This window comes from Pleurodeles waltl, unplaced genomic scaffold (assembly GCF_031143425.1).
Source record: "Pleurodeles waltl isolate 20211129_DDA unplaced genomic scaffold, aPleWal1.hap1.20221129 scaffold_247, whole genome shotgun sequence".
NCBI classification, from domain to species: Eukaryota; Metazoa; Chordata; class Amphibia; order Caudata; family Salamandridae; genus Pleurodeles; species Pleurodeles waltl.
The window spans coordinates 183,239-196,778 of record NW_027149953.1 but is presented as its reverse complement, the minus strand read 5'-3'; the positions used below and the strand labels follow the sequence as shown (position 1 = coordinate 196,778).

Sequence of the window (13,540 nt, the reverse complement as noted above, 5' to 3'; positions counted from 1 at the left end):
CTTAAAACTGAGCAAGATGCGATGTGGAGTAATAGCTTACAGATTTGGAGAAAATCTGAGATGTTTCTCTTGACAAAAGAAACACTGCAATGCCCTCTCTGAGGATGGAACTCAGGACCTTCAGATTATGAGACTGACGCGCTGCCTACTGCGCTAAGAAGGCTGCTTGAAACCGCTAACAAATGCGTCTACACACCATGAAGAGGGAAGGTAGCAAAAATGCTGTTCTCATGTTGGAATATCAATACAGTACGGTTGCCTCGCTGGATTAAAATCGTCTGCAGTTATAATGGTCAGAAGACTGCTCTTTCCCAGTGATTAAACCCACACCCCATACATTTAGAGATGCAAAAGAAATCAGGGCATACCATTCACCTCTCTAAGAAAGATCGTGCCATTTTTTCCCCCACATAACTGAGAATGAAATGGACTAAAACCCAGAATTAACATGCCGCCCCTAGCCGTAGATGCATCTAGATCTCAACGCTTTACTTGCTAATGTAACATAGCTGTGTGTCCTGGAAAAAGAGCAGGGCTACCTTAAGTCATCTCACAAGATGTGGAAGCAGCACTCAACCATATCCTTCTTTGATGTATCCTGAACCAGTTGCCTTGAATACTCTGGCTTTTTCAGATTGCATCTAGCTGTTGTGTGTGGGGAATTATTCATTCTAGAGTCAACCTTATTCCATAAAAAACGGTGCTAGAAAATCCAGCTGTAAGTCATGTGGAATTCCACACCTGACGCTTCCCATTCCAGTGTCATATGTGGTGAATGTACATTCAATAGAATTCCAGGTTTCCATGCGTAGAGCAAAACCACCCCCTACAGGATGTGGGGATGTAGCTCAGTGGTAGAGCGCATGCTTCGCATGTATGAGGCCCCGGGTTCAATCCCCGGCATCTCCAGCTTTTCGCCATGCTAATCTTGCCTTTTGACAGATAGCTAGGCTGGCATCATGAGTAAGGAAGTGAGATGTCATGCAGCTGGTGCCAGAACCCCACTTTCTTCGCCTTGCAAAACCTTTTGAAATGGGGCTATCTCATTTCCCGTGTTTATAGAAAAAAATAATCTTGATTCCATAAGAAACCAAAGTGGTGATTTATCTTGGCATTCTTAGTATAGAAAACGGGCACAGCTGTCTTGGTCATTTATTTGAATTCTTCCTCTAAACCCGAGACTCTTACCAGAAGGTTTAAGAAAAACTGAATGTTTTCTTCATCCTAATCACTTCTGAATGGTCCATTAATCTACTGGTTTTGCTTTTCCAGTTCCTTTCACAGAAGCATTAAAAATGCATGTTCTTCATGCTCCGTACGGAGTAATGACTCTCCTAACTTTCTGTCCTTTCCTTCATGTTCCCATGCTGTCATCCTTTTGCCAGAAATGCCTCCAAAGGGCTGTGGATTCTTCGGCCCCATGCCCTTTCAGGAAAACTCCTTTCTGTAGGATTTCTAATTCTAGGTCCCCTGCTTTCCTTCACGCCAGCACAGCACATTTAGGTAGGTAAGCAATCCCCCTTTATGGTGATAAGATGTAGCTGAGAATGCACTCTAGGAAGTGGCAATTTGTAGAGCAAGCTGCAGGTCATATTCATGATTTTCAAGATTAGACTGCAGTACTCCCACCCCACTCCCGCCGCAACCATTATTGAAAGAAAGATGAATGCAGCATGGAAAGCTGTACTGCCCAATCCTCCGATAGCTCAGTTGGGAGAGCGGAGGACTGTAGTGGAGAAACAGAAATCCTGCTAAAACTCACCTACAATGAGAGTGGCCATGGATATGAAAGAGGGAATCTAGAAAGACACCAACTCCTTAAAACTGAGCAAGATGCGATGTGGAGTAATAGCTTACAGATTTGGAGAAAATCTGAGATGTTTCTCTTGACAAAAGAAACACTGCAATGCCCTCTCTGAGGATGGAACTCAGGACCTTCAGATTATGAGACTGACGCGCTGCCTACTGCGCTAAGAAGGCTGCTTGAAACCGCTAACAAATGCGTCTACACACCATGAAGAGGGAAGGTAGCAAAAATGCTGTTCTCATGTTGGAATATCAATACAGTACGGTTGCCTCGCTGGATTAAAATCGTCTGCAGTTATAATGGTCAGAAGACTGCTCTTTCCCAGTGATTAAACCCACACCCCATACATTTAGAGATGCAAAAGAAATCAGGGCATACCATTCACCTCTCTAAGAAAGATCGTGCCATTTTTTCCCCCACATAACTGAGAATGAAATGGACTAAAACCCAGAATTAACATGCCGCCCCTAGCCGTAGATGCATCTAGATCTCAACGCTTTACTTGCTAATGTAACATAGCTGTGTGTCCTGGAAAAAGAGCAGGGCTACCTTAAGTCATCTCACAAGATGTGGAAGCAGCACTCAACCATATCCTTCTTTGATGTATCCTGAACCAGTTGCCTTGAATACTCTGGCTTTTTCAGATTGCATCTAGCTGTTGTGTGTGGGGAATTATTCATTCTAGAGTCAACCTTATTCCATAAAAAACGGTGCTAGAAAATCCAGCTGTAAGTCATGTGGAATTCCACACCTGACGCTTCCCATTCCAGTGTCATATGTGGTGAATGTACATTCAATAGAATTCCAGGTTTCCATGCGTAGAGCAAAACCACCCCCTACAGGATGTGGGGATGTAGCTCAGTGGTAGAGCGCATGCTTCGCATGTATGAGGCCCCGGGTTCAATCCCCGGCATCTCCAGCTTTTCGCCATGCTAATCTTGCCTTTTGACAGATAGCTAGGCTGGCATCATGAGTAAGGAAGTGAGATGTCATGCAGCTGGTGCCAGAACCCCACTTTCTTCGCCTTGCAAAACCTTTTGAAATGGGGCTATCTCATTTCCCGTGTTTATAGAAAAAAATAATCTTGATTCCATAAGAAACCAAAGTGGTGATTTATCTTGGCATTCTTAGTATAGAAAACGGGCACAGCTGTCTTGGTCATTTATTTGAATTCTTCCTCTAAACCCGAGACTCTTACCAGAAGGTTTAAGAAAAACTGAATGTTTTCTTCATCCTAATCACTTCTGAATGGTCCATTAATCTACTGGTTTTGCTTTTCCAGTTCCTTTCACAGAAGCATTAAAAATGCATGTTCTTCATGCTCCGTACGGAGTAATGACTCTCCTAACTTTCTGTCCTTTCCTTCATGTTCCCATGCTGTCATCCTTTTGCCAGAAATGCATCCAAAGGGCTGTGGATTCTTCGGCCCCATGCCCTTTCAGGAAAACTCCTTTCAGTAGGATTTCTAATTCTAGGTCCCCTGCTTTCCTTCACGCCAGCACAGCACATTTAGGTAGGTAAGCAATCCCCCTTTATGGTGATAAGATGTAGCTGAGAATGCACTATAGGAAGTGGCAATTTGTAGAGCAAGCTGCAGGTCATATTCATGATTTTCAAGATTAGACTGCAGTACTCCCACCCCACTCCCGCCGCAACCATTATTGAAAGAAAGATGAATGCAGCATGGAAAGCTGTACTGCCCAATCCTCCGATAGCTCAGTTGGGAGAGCGGAGGACTGTAGTGGAGAAACAGAAATCCTGCTAAAACTCACCTACAATGAGAGTGGCCATGGATATGAAAGAGGGAATCTAGAAAGACACCAACTCCTTAAAACTGAGCAAGATGCGATGTGGAGTAATAGCTTACAGATTTGGAGAAAATCTGAGATGTTTCTCTTGACAAAAGAAACACTGCAATGCCCTCTCTGAGGATGGAACTCAGGACCTTCAGATTATGAGACTGACGCGCTGCCTACTGCGCTAAGAAGGCTGCTTGAAACCGCTAACAAATGCGTCTACACACCATGAAGAGGGAAGGTAGCAAAAATGCTGTTCTCATGTTGGAATATCAATACAGTACGGTTGCCTCGCTGGATTAAAATCGTCTGCAGTTATAATGGTCAGAAGACTGCTCTTTCCCAGTGATTAAACCCACACCCCATACATTTAGAGATGCAAAAGAAATCAGGGCATACCATTCACCTCTCTAAGAAAGATCGTGCCATTTTTTCCCCCACATAACTGAGAATGAAATGGACTAAAACCCAGAATTAACATGCCGCCCCTAGCCGTAGATGCATCTAGATCTCAACGCTTTACTTGCTAATGTAACATAGCTGTGTGTCCTGCAAAAAGAGCAGGGCTACCTTATGTCATCTCACAAGATGTGGAAGCAGCACTCAACCATATCCTTCTTTGATGTATCCTGAACCAGTTGCCTTGAATACTCTGGCTTTTTCAGATTGCATCTAGCTGTTGTGTGTGGGGAATTATTCATTCTAGAGTCAACCTTATTCCATAAAAAACGGTGCTAGAAAATCCAGCTGTAAGTCATGTGGAATTCCACACCTGACGCTTCCCATTCCAGTGTCATATGTGGTGAATGTACATTCAATAGAATTCCAGGTTTCCATGCGTAGAGCAAAACCACCCCCTACGGGATGTAGCTCAGTGGTAGAGCGCATGCTTCGCATGTATGAGGCCCCAGGTTCAATCCCCGGCATCTCCAGCTTTTTGCCATGCTAATCTTGCCTTTTGACAGATAGCTAGGCTGGCATCATGAGTAAGGAAGTGAGATGTCATGCAGCTGGTGCCAGAACCCCACTTTCTTCGCCTTGCAAAACCTTTTGAAATGGGGCTATCTCATTTCCCGTGTTTATAGAAAAAAATAATCTTGATTCCATAAGAAACCAAAGTGGTGATTTATCTTGGCATTCTTAGTATAGAAAACGGGCACAGCTGTCTTGGTCATTTATTTGAATTCTTCCTCTAAACCCGAGACTCTTACCAGAAGGTTTAAGAAAAACTGAATGTTTTCTTCATCCTAATCACTTCTGAATGGTCCATTAATCTACTGGTTTTGCTTTTCCAGTTCCTTTCACAGAAGCATTAAAAATGCATGTTCTTCATGCTCCGTACGGAGTAATGACTCTCCTAACTTTCTGTCCTTTCCTTCATGTTCCCATGCTGTCATCCTTTTGCCAGAAATGCCTCCAAAGGGCTGTGGATTCTTCGGCCCCATGCCCTTTCAGGAAAACTCCTTTGAGTAGGATTTCTAATTCTAGGTCCCCTGCTTTCCTTCACGCCAGCACAGCACATTTAGGTAGGTAAGCAATCCCCCTTTATGGTGATAAGATGTAGCTGAGAATGCACTATAGGAAGTGGCAATTTGTAGAGCAAGCTGCAGGTCATATTCATGATTTTCAAGATTAGACTGCAGTACTCCCACCCCACTCCCGCCGCAACCATTATTGAAAGAAAGATGAATGCAGCATGGAAAGCTGTACTGCCCAATCCTCCGATAGCTCAGTTGGGAGAGCGGAGGACTGTAGTGGAGAAACAGAAATCCTGCTAAAACTCACCTACAATGAGAGTGGCCATGGATATGAAAGAGGGAATCTAGAAAGACACCAACTCCTTAAAACTGAGCAAGATGCGATGTGGAGTAATAGCTTACAGATTTGGAGAAAATCTGAGATGTTTCTCTTGACAAAAGAAACACTGCAATGCCCTCTCTGAGGATGGAACTCAGGACCTTCAGATTATGAGACTGACGCGCTGCCTACTGCGCTAAGAAGGCTGCTTGAAACCGCTAACAAATGCGTCTACACACCATGAAGAGGGAAGGTAGCAAAAATGCTGTTCTCATGTTGGAATATCAATACAGTACGGTTGCCTCGCTGGATTAAAATCGTCTGCAGTTATAATGGTCAGAAGACTGCTCTTTCCCAGTGATTAAACCCACACCCCATACATTTAGAGATGCAAAAGAAATCAGGGCATACCATTCACCTCTCTAAGAAAGATCGTGCCATTTTTTCCCCCACATAACTGAGAATGAAATGGACTAAAAGCCAGAATTAACATGCCGCCCCTAGCCGTAGATGCATCTAGATCTCAACGCTTTACTTGCTAATGTAACATAGCTGTGTGTCCTGCAAAAAGAGCAGGGCTACCTTAAGTCATCTCACAAGATGTGGAAGCAGCACTCAACCATATCCTTCTTTGATGTATCCTGAACCAGTTGCCTTGAATACTCTGGCTTTTTCAGATTGCATCTAGCTGTTGTGTGTGGGGAATTATTCATTCTAGAGTCAACCTTATTCCATAAAAAACGGTGCTAGAAAATCCAGCTGTAAGTCATGTGGAATTCCACACCTGACGCTTCCCATTCCAGTGTCATATGTGGTGAATGTACATTCAATAGAATTCCAGGTTTCCATGCGTAGAGCAAAACCACCCCCTACAGGATGTGGGGATGTAGCTCAGTGGTAGAGCGCATGCTTCGCATGTATGAGGCCCCGGGTTCAATCCCCGGCATCTCCAGCTTTTCGCCATGCTAATCTTGCCTTTTGACAGATAGCTAGGCTGGCATCATGAGTAAGGAAGTGAGATGTCATGCAGCTGGTGCCAGAACCCCACTTTCTTCGCCTTGCAAAACCTTTTGAAATGGGGCTATCTCATTTCCCGTGTTTATAGAAAAAAATAATCTTGATTCCATAAGAAACCAAAGTGGTGATTTATCTTGGCATTCTTAGTATAGAAAACGGGCACAGCTGTCTTGGTCATTTATTTGAATTCTTCCTCTAAACCCGAGACTCTTACCAGAAGGTTTAAGAAAAACTGAATGTTTTCTTCATCCTAATCACTTCTGAATGGTCCATTAATCTACTGGTTTTGCTTTTCCAGTTCCTTTCACAGAAGCATTAAAAATGCATGTTCTTCATGCTCCGTACGGAGTAATGACTCTCCTAACTTTCTGTCCTTTCCTTCATGTTCCCATGCTGTCATCCTTTTGCCAGAAATGCCTCCAAAGGGCTGTGGATTCTTCGGCCCCATGCCCTTTCAGGAAAACTCCTTTGAGTAGGATTTCTAATTCTAGGTCCCCTGCTTTCCTTCACGCCAGCACAGCACATTTAGGTAGGTAAGCAATCCCCCTTTATGGTGATAAGATGTAGCTGAGAATGCACTATAGGAAGTGGCAATTTGTAGAGCAAGCTGCAGGTCATATTCATGATTTTCAAGATTAGACTGCAGTACTCCCACCCCACTCCCGCCGCAACCATTATTGAAAGAAAGATGAATGCAGCATGGAAAGCTGTACTGCCCAATCCTCCGATAGCTCAGTTGGGAGAGCGGAGGACTGTAGTGGAGAAACAGAAATCCTGCTAAAACTCACCTACAATGAGAGTGGCCATGGATATGAAAGAGGGAATCTAGAAAGACACCAACTCCTTAAAACTGAGCAAGATGCGATGTGGAGTAATAGCTTACAGATTTGGAGAAAATCTGAGATGTTTCTCTTGACAAAAGAAACACTGCAATGCCCTCTCTGAGGATGGAACTCAGGACCTTCAGATTATGAGACTGACGCGCTGCCTACTGCGCTAAGAAGGCTGCTTGAAACCGCTAACAAATGCGTCTACACACCATGAAGAGGGAAGGTAGCAAAAATGCTGTTCTCATGTTGGAATATCAATACAGTACGGTTGCCTCGCTGGATTAAAATCGTCTGCAGTTATAATGGTCAGAAGACTGCTCTTTCCCAGTGATTAAACCCACACCCCATACATTTAGAGATGCAAAAGAAATCAGGGCATACCATTCACCTCTCTAAGAAAGATCGTGCCATTTTTTCCCCCACATAACTGAGAATGAAATGGACTAAAAGCCAGAATTAACATGCCGCCCCTAGCCGTAGATGCATCTAGATCTCAACGCTTTACTTGCTAATGTAACATAGCTGTGTGTCCTGCAAAAAGAGCAGGGCTACCTTAAGTCATCTCACAAGATGTGGAAGCAGCACTCAACCATATCCTTCTTTGATGTATCCTGAACCAGTTGCCTTGAATACTCTGGCTTTTTCAGATTGCATCTAGCTGTTGTGTGTGGGGAATTATTCATTCTAGAGTCAACCTTATTCCATAAAAAACGGTGCTAGAAAATCCAGCTGTAAGTCATGTGGAATTCCACACCTGACGCTTCCCATTCCAGTGTCATATGTGGTGAATGTACATTCAATAGAATTCCAGGTTTCCATGCGTAGAGCAAAACCACCCCCTACAGGATGTGGGGATGTAGCTCAGTGGTAGAGCGCATGCTTCGCATGTATGAGGCCCCGGGTTCAATCCCCGGCATCTCCAGCTTTTCGCCATGCTAATCTTGCCTTTTGACAGATAGCTAGGCTGGCATCATGAGTAAGGAAGTGAGATGTCATGCAGCTGGTGCCAGAACCCCACTTTCTTCGCCTTGCAAAACCTTTTGAAATGGGGCTATCTCATTTCCCGTGTTTATAGAAAAAAATAATCTTGATTCCATAAGAAACCAAAGTGGTGATTTATCTTGGCATTCTTAGTATAGAAAACGGGCACAGCTGTCTTGGTCATTTATTTGAATTCTTCCTCTAAACCCGAGACTCTTACCAGAAGGTTTAAGAAAAACTGAATGTTTTCTTCATCCTAATCACTTCTGAATGGTCCATTAATCTACTGGTTTTGCTTTTCCAGTTCCTTTCACAGAAGCATTAAAAATGCATGTTCTTCATGCTCCGTACGGAGTAATGACTCTCCTAACTTTCTGTCCTTTCCTTCATGTTCCCATGCTGTCATCCTTTTGCCAGAAATGCATCCAAAGGGCTGTGGATTCTTCGGCCCCATGCCCTTTCAGGAAAACTCCTTTCAGTAGGATTTCTAATTCTAGGTCCCCTGCTTTCCTTCACGCCAGCACAGCACATTTAGGTAGGTAAGCAATCCCCCTTTATGGTGATAAGATGTAGCTGAGAATGCACTATAGGAAGTGGCAATTTGTAGAGCAAGCTGCAGGTCATATTCATGATTTTCAAGATTAGACTGCAGTACTCCCACCCCACTCCCGCCGCAACCATTATTGAAAGAAAGATGAATGCAGCATGGAAAGCTGTACTGCCCAATCCTCCGATAGCTCAGTTGGGAGAGCGGAGGACTGTAGTGGAGAAACAGAAATCCTGCTAAAACTCACCTACAATGAGAGTGGCCATGGATATGAAAGAGGGAATCTAGAAAGACACCAACTCCTTAAAACTGAGCAAGATGCGATGTGGAGTAATAGCTTACAGATTTGGAGAAAATCTGAGATGTTTCTCTTGACAAAAGAAACACTGCAATGCCCTCTCTGAGGATGGAACTCAGGACCTTCAGATTATGAGACTGACGCGCTGCCTACTGCGCTAAGAAGGCTGCTTGAAACCGCTAACAAATGCGTCTACACACCATGAAGAGGGAAGGTAGCAAAAATGCTGTTCTCATGTTGGAATATCAATACAGTACGGTTGCCTCGCTGGATTAAAATCGTCTGCAGTTATAATGGTCAGAAGACTGCTCTTTCCCAGTGATTAAACCCACACCCCATACATTTAGAGATGCAAAAGAAATCAGGGCATACCATTCACCTCTCTAAGAAAGATCGTGCCATTTTTTCCCCCACATAACTGAGAATGAAATGGACTAAAACCCAGAATTAACATGCCGCCCCTAGCCGTAGATGCATCTAGATCTCAACGCTTTACTTGCTAATGTAACATAGCTGTGTGTCCTGCAAAAAGAGCAGGGCTACCTTATGTCATCTCACAAGATGTGGAAGCAGCACTCAACCATATCCTTCTTTGATGTATCCTGAACCAGTTGCCTTGAATACTCTGGCTTTTTCAGATTGCATCTAGCTGTTGTGTGTGGGGAATTATTCATTCTAGAGTCAACCTTATTCCATAAAAAACGGTGCTAGAAAATCCAGCTGTAAGTCATGTGGAATTCCACACCTGACGCTTCCCATTCCAGTGTCATATGTGGTGAATGTACATTCAATAGAATTCCAGGTTTCCATGCGTAGAGCAAAACCACCCCCTACGGGATGTAGCTCAGTGGTAGAGCGCATGCTTCGCATGTATGAGGCCCCAGGTTCAATCCCCGGCATCTCCAGCTTTTTGCCATGCTAATCTTGCCTTTTGACAGATAGCTAGGCTGGCATCATGAGTAAGGAAGTGAGATGTCATGCAGCTGGTGCCAGAACCCCACTTTCTTCGCCTTGCAAAACCTTTTGAAATGGGGCTATCTCATTTCCCGTGTTTATAGAAAAAAATAATCTTGATTCCATAAGAAACCAAAGTGGTGATTTATCTTGGCATTCTTAGTATAGAAAACGGGCACAGCTGTCTTGGTCATTTATTTGAATTCTTCCTCTAAACCCGAGACTCTTACCAGAAGGTTTAAGAAAAACTGAATGTTTTCTTCATCCTAATCACTTCTGAATGGTCCATTAATCTACTGGTTTTGCTTTTCCAGTTCCTTTCACAGAAGCATTAAAAATGCATGTTCTTCATGCTCCGTACGGAGTAATGACTCTCCTAACTTTCTGTCCTTTCCTTCATGTTCCCATGCTGTCATCCTTTTGCCAGAAATGCCTCCAAAGGGCTGTGGATTCTTCGGCCCCATGCCCTTTCAGGAAAACTCCTTTGAGTAGGATTTCTAATTCTAGGTCCCCTGCTTTCCTTCACGCCAGCACAGCACATTTAGGTAGGTAAGCAATCCCCCTTTATGGTGATAAGATGTAGCTGAGAATGCACTATAGGAAGTGGCAATTTGTAGAGCAAGCTGCAGGTCATATTCATGATTTTCAAGATTAGACTGCAGTACTCCCACCCCACTCCCGCCGCAACCATTATTGAAAGAAAGATGAATGCAGCATGGAAAGCTGTACTGCCCAATCCTCCGATAGCTCAGTTGGGAGAGCGGAGGACTGTAGTGGAGAAACAGAAATCCTGCTAAAACTCACCTACAATGAGAGTGGCCATGGATATGAAAGAGGGAATCTAGAAAGACACCAACTCCTTAAAACTGAGCAAGATGCGATGTGGAGTAATAGCTTACAGATTTGGAGAAAATCTGAGATGTTTCTCTTGACAAAAGAAACACTGCAATGCCCTCTCTGAGGATGGAACTCAGGACCTTCAGATTATGAGACTGACGCGCTGCCTACTGCGCTAAGAAGGCTGCTTGAAACCGCTAACAAATGCGTCTACACACCATGAAGAGGGAAGGTAGCAAAAATGCTGTTCTCATGTTGGAATATCAATACAGTACGGTTGCCTCGCTGGATTAAAATCGTCTGCAGTTATAATGGTCAGAAGACTGCTCTTTCCCAGTGATTAAACCCACACCCCATACATTTAGAGATGCAAAAGAAATCAGGGCATACCATTCACCTCTCTAAGAAAGATCGTGCCATTTTTTCCCCCACATAACTGAGAATGAAATGGACTAAAAGCCAGAATTAACATGCCGCCCCTAGCCGTAGATGCATCTAGATCTCAACGCTTTACTTGCTAATGTAACATAGCTGTGTGTCCTGCAAAAAGAGCAGGGCTACCTTAAGTCATCTCACAAGATGTGGAAGCAGCACTCAACCATATCCTTCTTTGATGTATCCTGAACCAGTTGCCTTGAATACTCTGGCTTTTTCAGATTGCATCTAGCTGTTGTGTGTGGGGAATTATTCATTCTAGAGTCAACCTTATTCCATAAAAAACGGTGCTAGAAAATCCAGCTGTAAGTCATGTGGAATTCCACACCTGACGCTTCCCATTCCAGTGTCATATGTGGTGAATGTACATTCAATAGAATTCCAGGTTTCCATGCGTAGAGCAAAACCACCCCCTACAGGATGTGGGGATGTAGCTCAGTGGTAGAGCGCATGCTTCGCATGTATGAGGCCCCGGGTTCAATCCCCGGCATCTCCAGCTTTTCGCCATGCTAATCTTGCCTTTTGACAGATAGCTAGGCTGGCATCATGAGTAAGGAAGTGAGATGTCATGCAGCTGGTGCCAGAACCCCACTTTCTTCGCCTTGCAAAACCTTTTGAAATGGGGCTATCTCATTTCCCGTGTTTATAGAAAAAAATAATCTTGATTCCATAAGAAACCAAAGTGGTGATTTATCTTGGCATTCTTAGTATAGAAAACGGGCACAGCTGTCTTGGTCATTTATTTGAATTCTTCCTCTAAACCCGAGACTCTTACCAGAAGGTTTAAGAAAAACTGAATGTTTTCTTCATCCTAATCACTTCTGAATGGTCCATTAATCTACTGGTTTTGCTTTTCCAGTTCCTTTCACAGAAGCATTAAAAATGCATGTTCTTCATGCTCCGTACGGAGTAATGACTCTCCTAACTTTCTGTCCTTTCCTTCATGTTCCCATGCTGTCATCCTTTTGCCAGAAATGCCTCCAAAGGGCTGTGGATTCTTCGGCCCCATGCCCTTTCAGGAAAACTCCTTTGAGTAGGATTTCTAATTCTAGGTCCCCTGCTTTCCTTCACGCCAGCACAGCACATTTAGGTAGGTAAGCAATCCCCCTTTATGGTGATAAGATGTAGCTGAGAATGCACTATAGGAAGTGGCAATTTGTAGAGCAAGCTGCAGGTCATATTCATGATTTTCAAGATTAGACTGCAGTACTCCCACCCCACTCCCGCCGCAACCATTATTGAAAGAAAGATGAATGCAGCATGGAAAGCTGTACTGCCCAATCCTCCGATAGCTCAGTTGGGAGAGCGGAGGACTGTAGTGGAGAAACAGAAATCCTGCTAAAACTCACCTACAATGAGAGTGGCCATGGATATGAAAGAGGGAATCTAGAAAGACACCAACTCCTTAAAACTGAGCAAGATGCGATGTGGAGTAATAGCTTACAGATTTGGAGAAAATCTGAGATGTTTCTCTTGACAAAAGAAACACTGCAATGCCCTCTCTGAGGATGGAACTCAGGACCTTCAGATTATGAGACTGACGCGCTGCCTACTGCGCTAAGAAGGCTGCTTGAAACCGCTAACAAATGCGTCTACACACCATGAAGAGGGAAGGTAGCAAAAATGCTGTTCTCATGTTGGAATATCAATACAGTACGGTTGCCTCGCTGGATTAAAATCGTCTGCAGTTATAATGGTCAGAAGACTGCTCTTTCCCAGTGATTAAACCCACACCCCATACATTTAGAGATGCAAAAGAAATCAGGGCATACCATTCACCTCTCTAAGAAAGATCGTGCCATTTTTTCCCCCACATAACTGAGAATGAAATGGACTAAAAGCCAGAATTAACATGCCGCCCCTAGCCGTAGATGCATCTAGATCTCAACGCTTTACTTGCTAATGTAACATAGCTGTGTGTCCTGCAAAAAGAGCAGGGCTACCTTAAGTCATCTCACAAGATGTGGAAGCAGCACTCAACCATATCCTTCTTTGATGTATCCTGAACCAGTTGCCTTGAATACTCTGGCTTTTTCAGATTGCATCTAGCTGTTGTGTGTGGGGAATTATTCATTCTAGAGTCAACCTTATTCCATAAAAAACGGTGCTAGAAAATCCAGCTGTAAGTCATGTGGAATTCCACACCTGACGCTTCCCATTCCAGTGTCATATGTGGTGAATGTACATTCAATAGAATTCCAGGTTTCCATGCGTAGAGCAAAACCACCCCCTACAGGATGT

General features: G+C 43.8%; 5 non-coding genes across 5 annotated transcripts; all 5 read left to right on the top strand.

Moving 5' to 3' along the window:
* Positions 1 to 837: 837 nt before the first annotated feature.
* TRNAA-CGC (transfer RNA alanine (anticodon CGC)) lies at positions 838 to 909 on the top strand. The gene has a single exon. It is a non-coding gene; the product is annotated as a tRNA-Ala (tRNA).
* Positions 910 to 2,654: 1,745 nt separating this feature from the next.
* On the top strand, positions 2,655 to 2,726 carry TRNAA-CGC (transfer RNA alanine (anticodon CGC)). Its single transcript has one exon. It is a non-coding gene; the product is annotated as a tRNA-Ala (tRNA).
* A 3,554-nt stretch (positions 2,727 to 6,280) lies between these two features.
* On the top strand, positions 6,281 to 6,352 carry TRNAA-CGC (transfer RNA alanine (anticodon CGC)). The gene has a single exon. It is a non-coding gene; the product is annotated as a tRNA-Ala (tRNA).
* A 1,745-nt stretch (positions 6,353 to 8,097) lies between these two features.
* Positions 8,098 to 8,169, top strand: TRNAA-CGC (transfer RNA alanine (anticodon CGC)). Its single transcript has one exon. It is a non-coding gene; the product is annotated as a tRNA-Ala (tRNA).
* A 3,554-nt stretch (positions 8,170 to 11,723) lies between these two features.
* Positions 11,724 to 11,795, top strand: TRNAA-CGC (transfer RNA alanine (anticodon CGC)). The gene has a single exon. It is a non-coding gene; the product is annotated as a tRNA-Ala (tRNA).
* Positions 11,796 to 13,540: the final 1,745 nt, after the last annotated feature.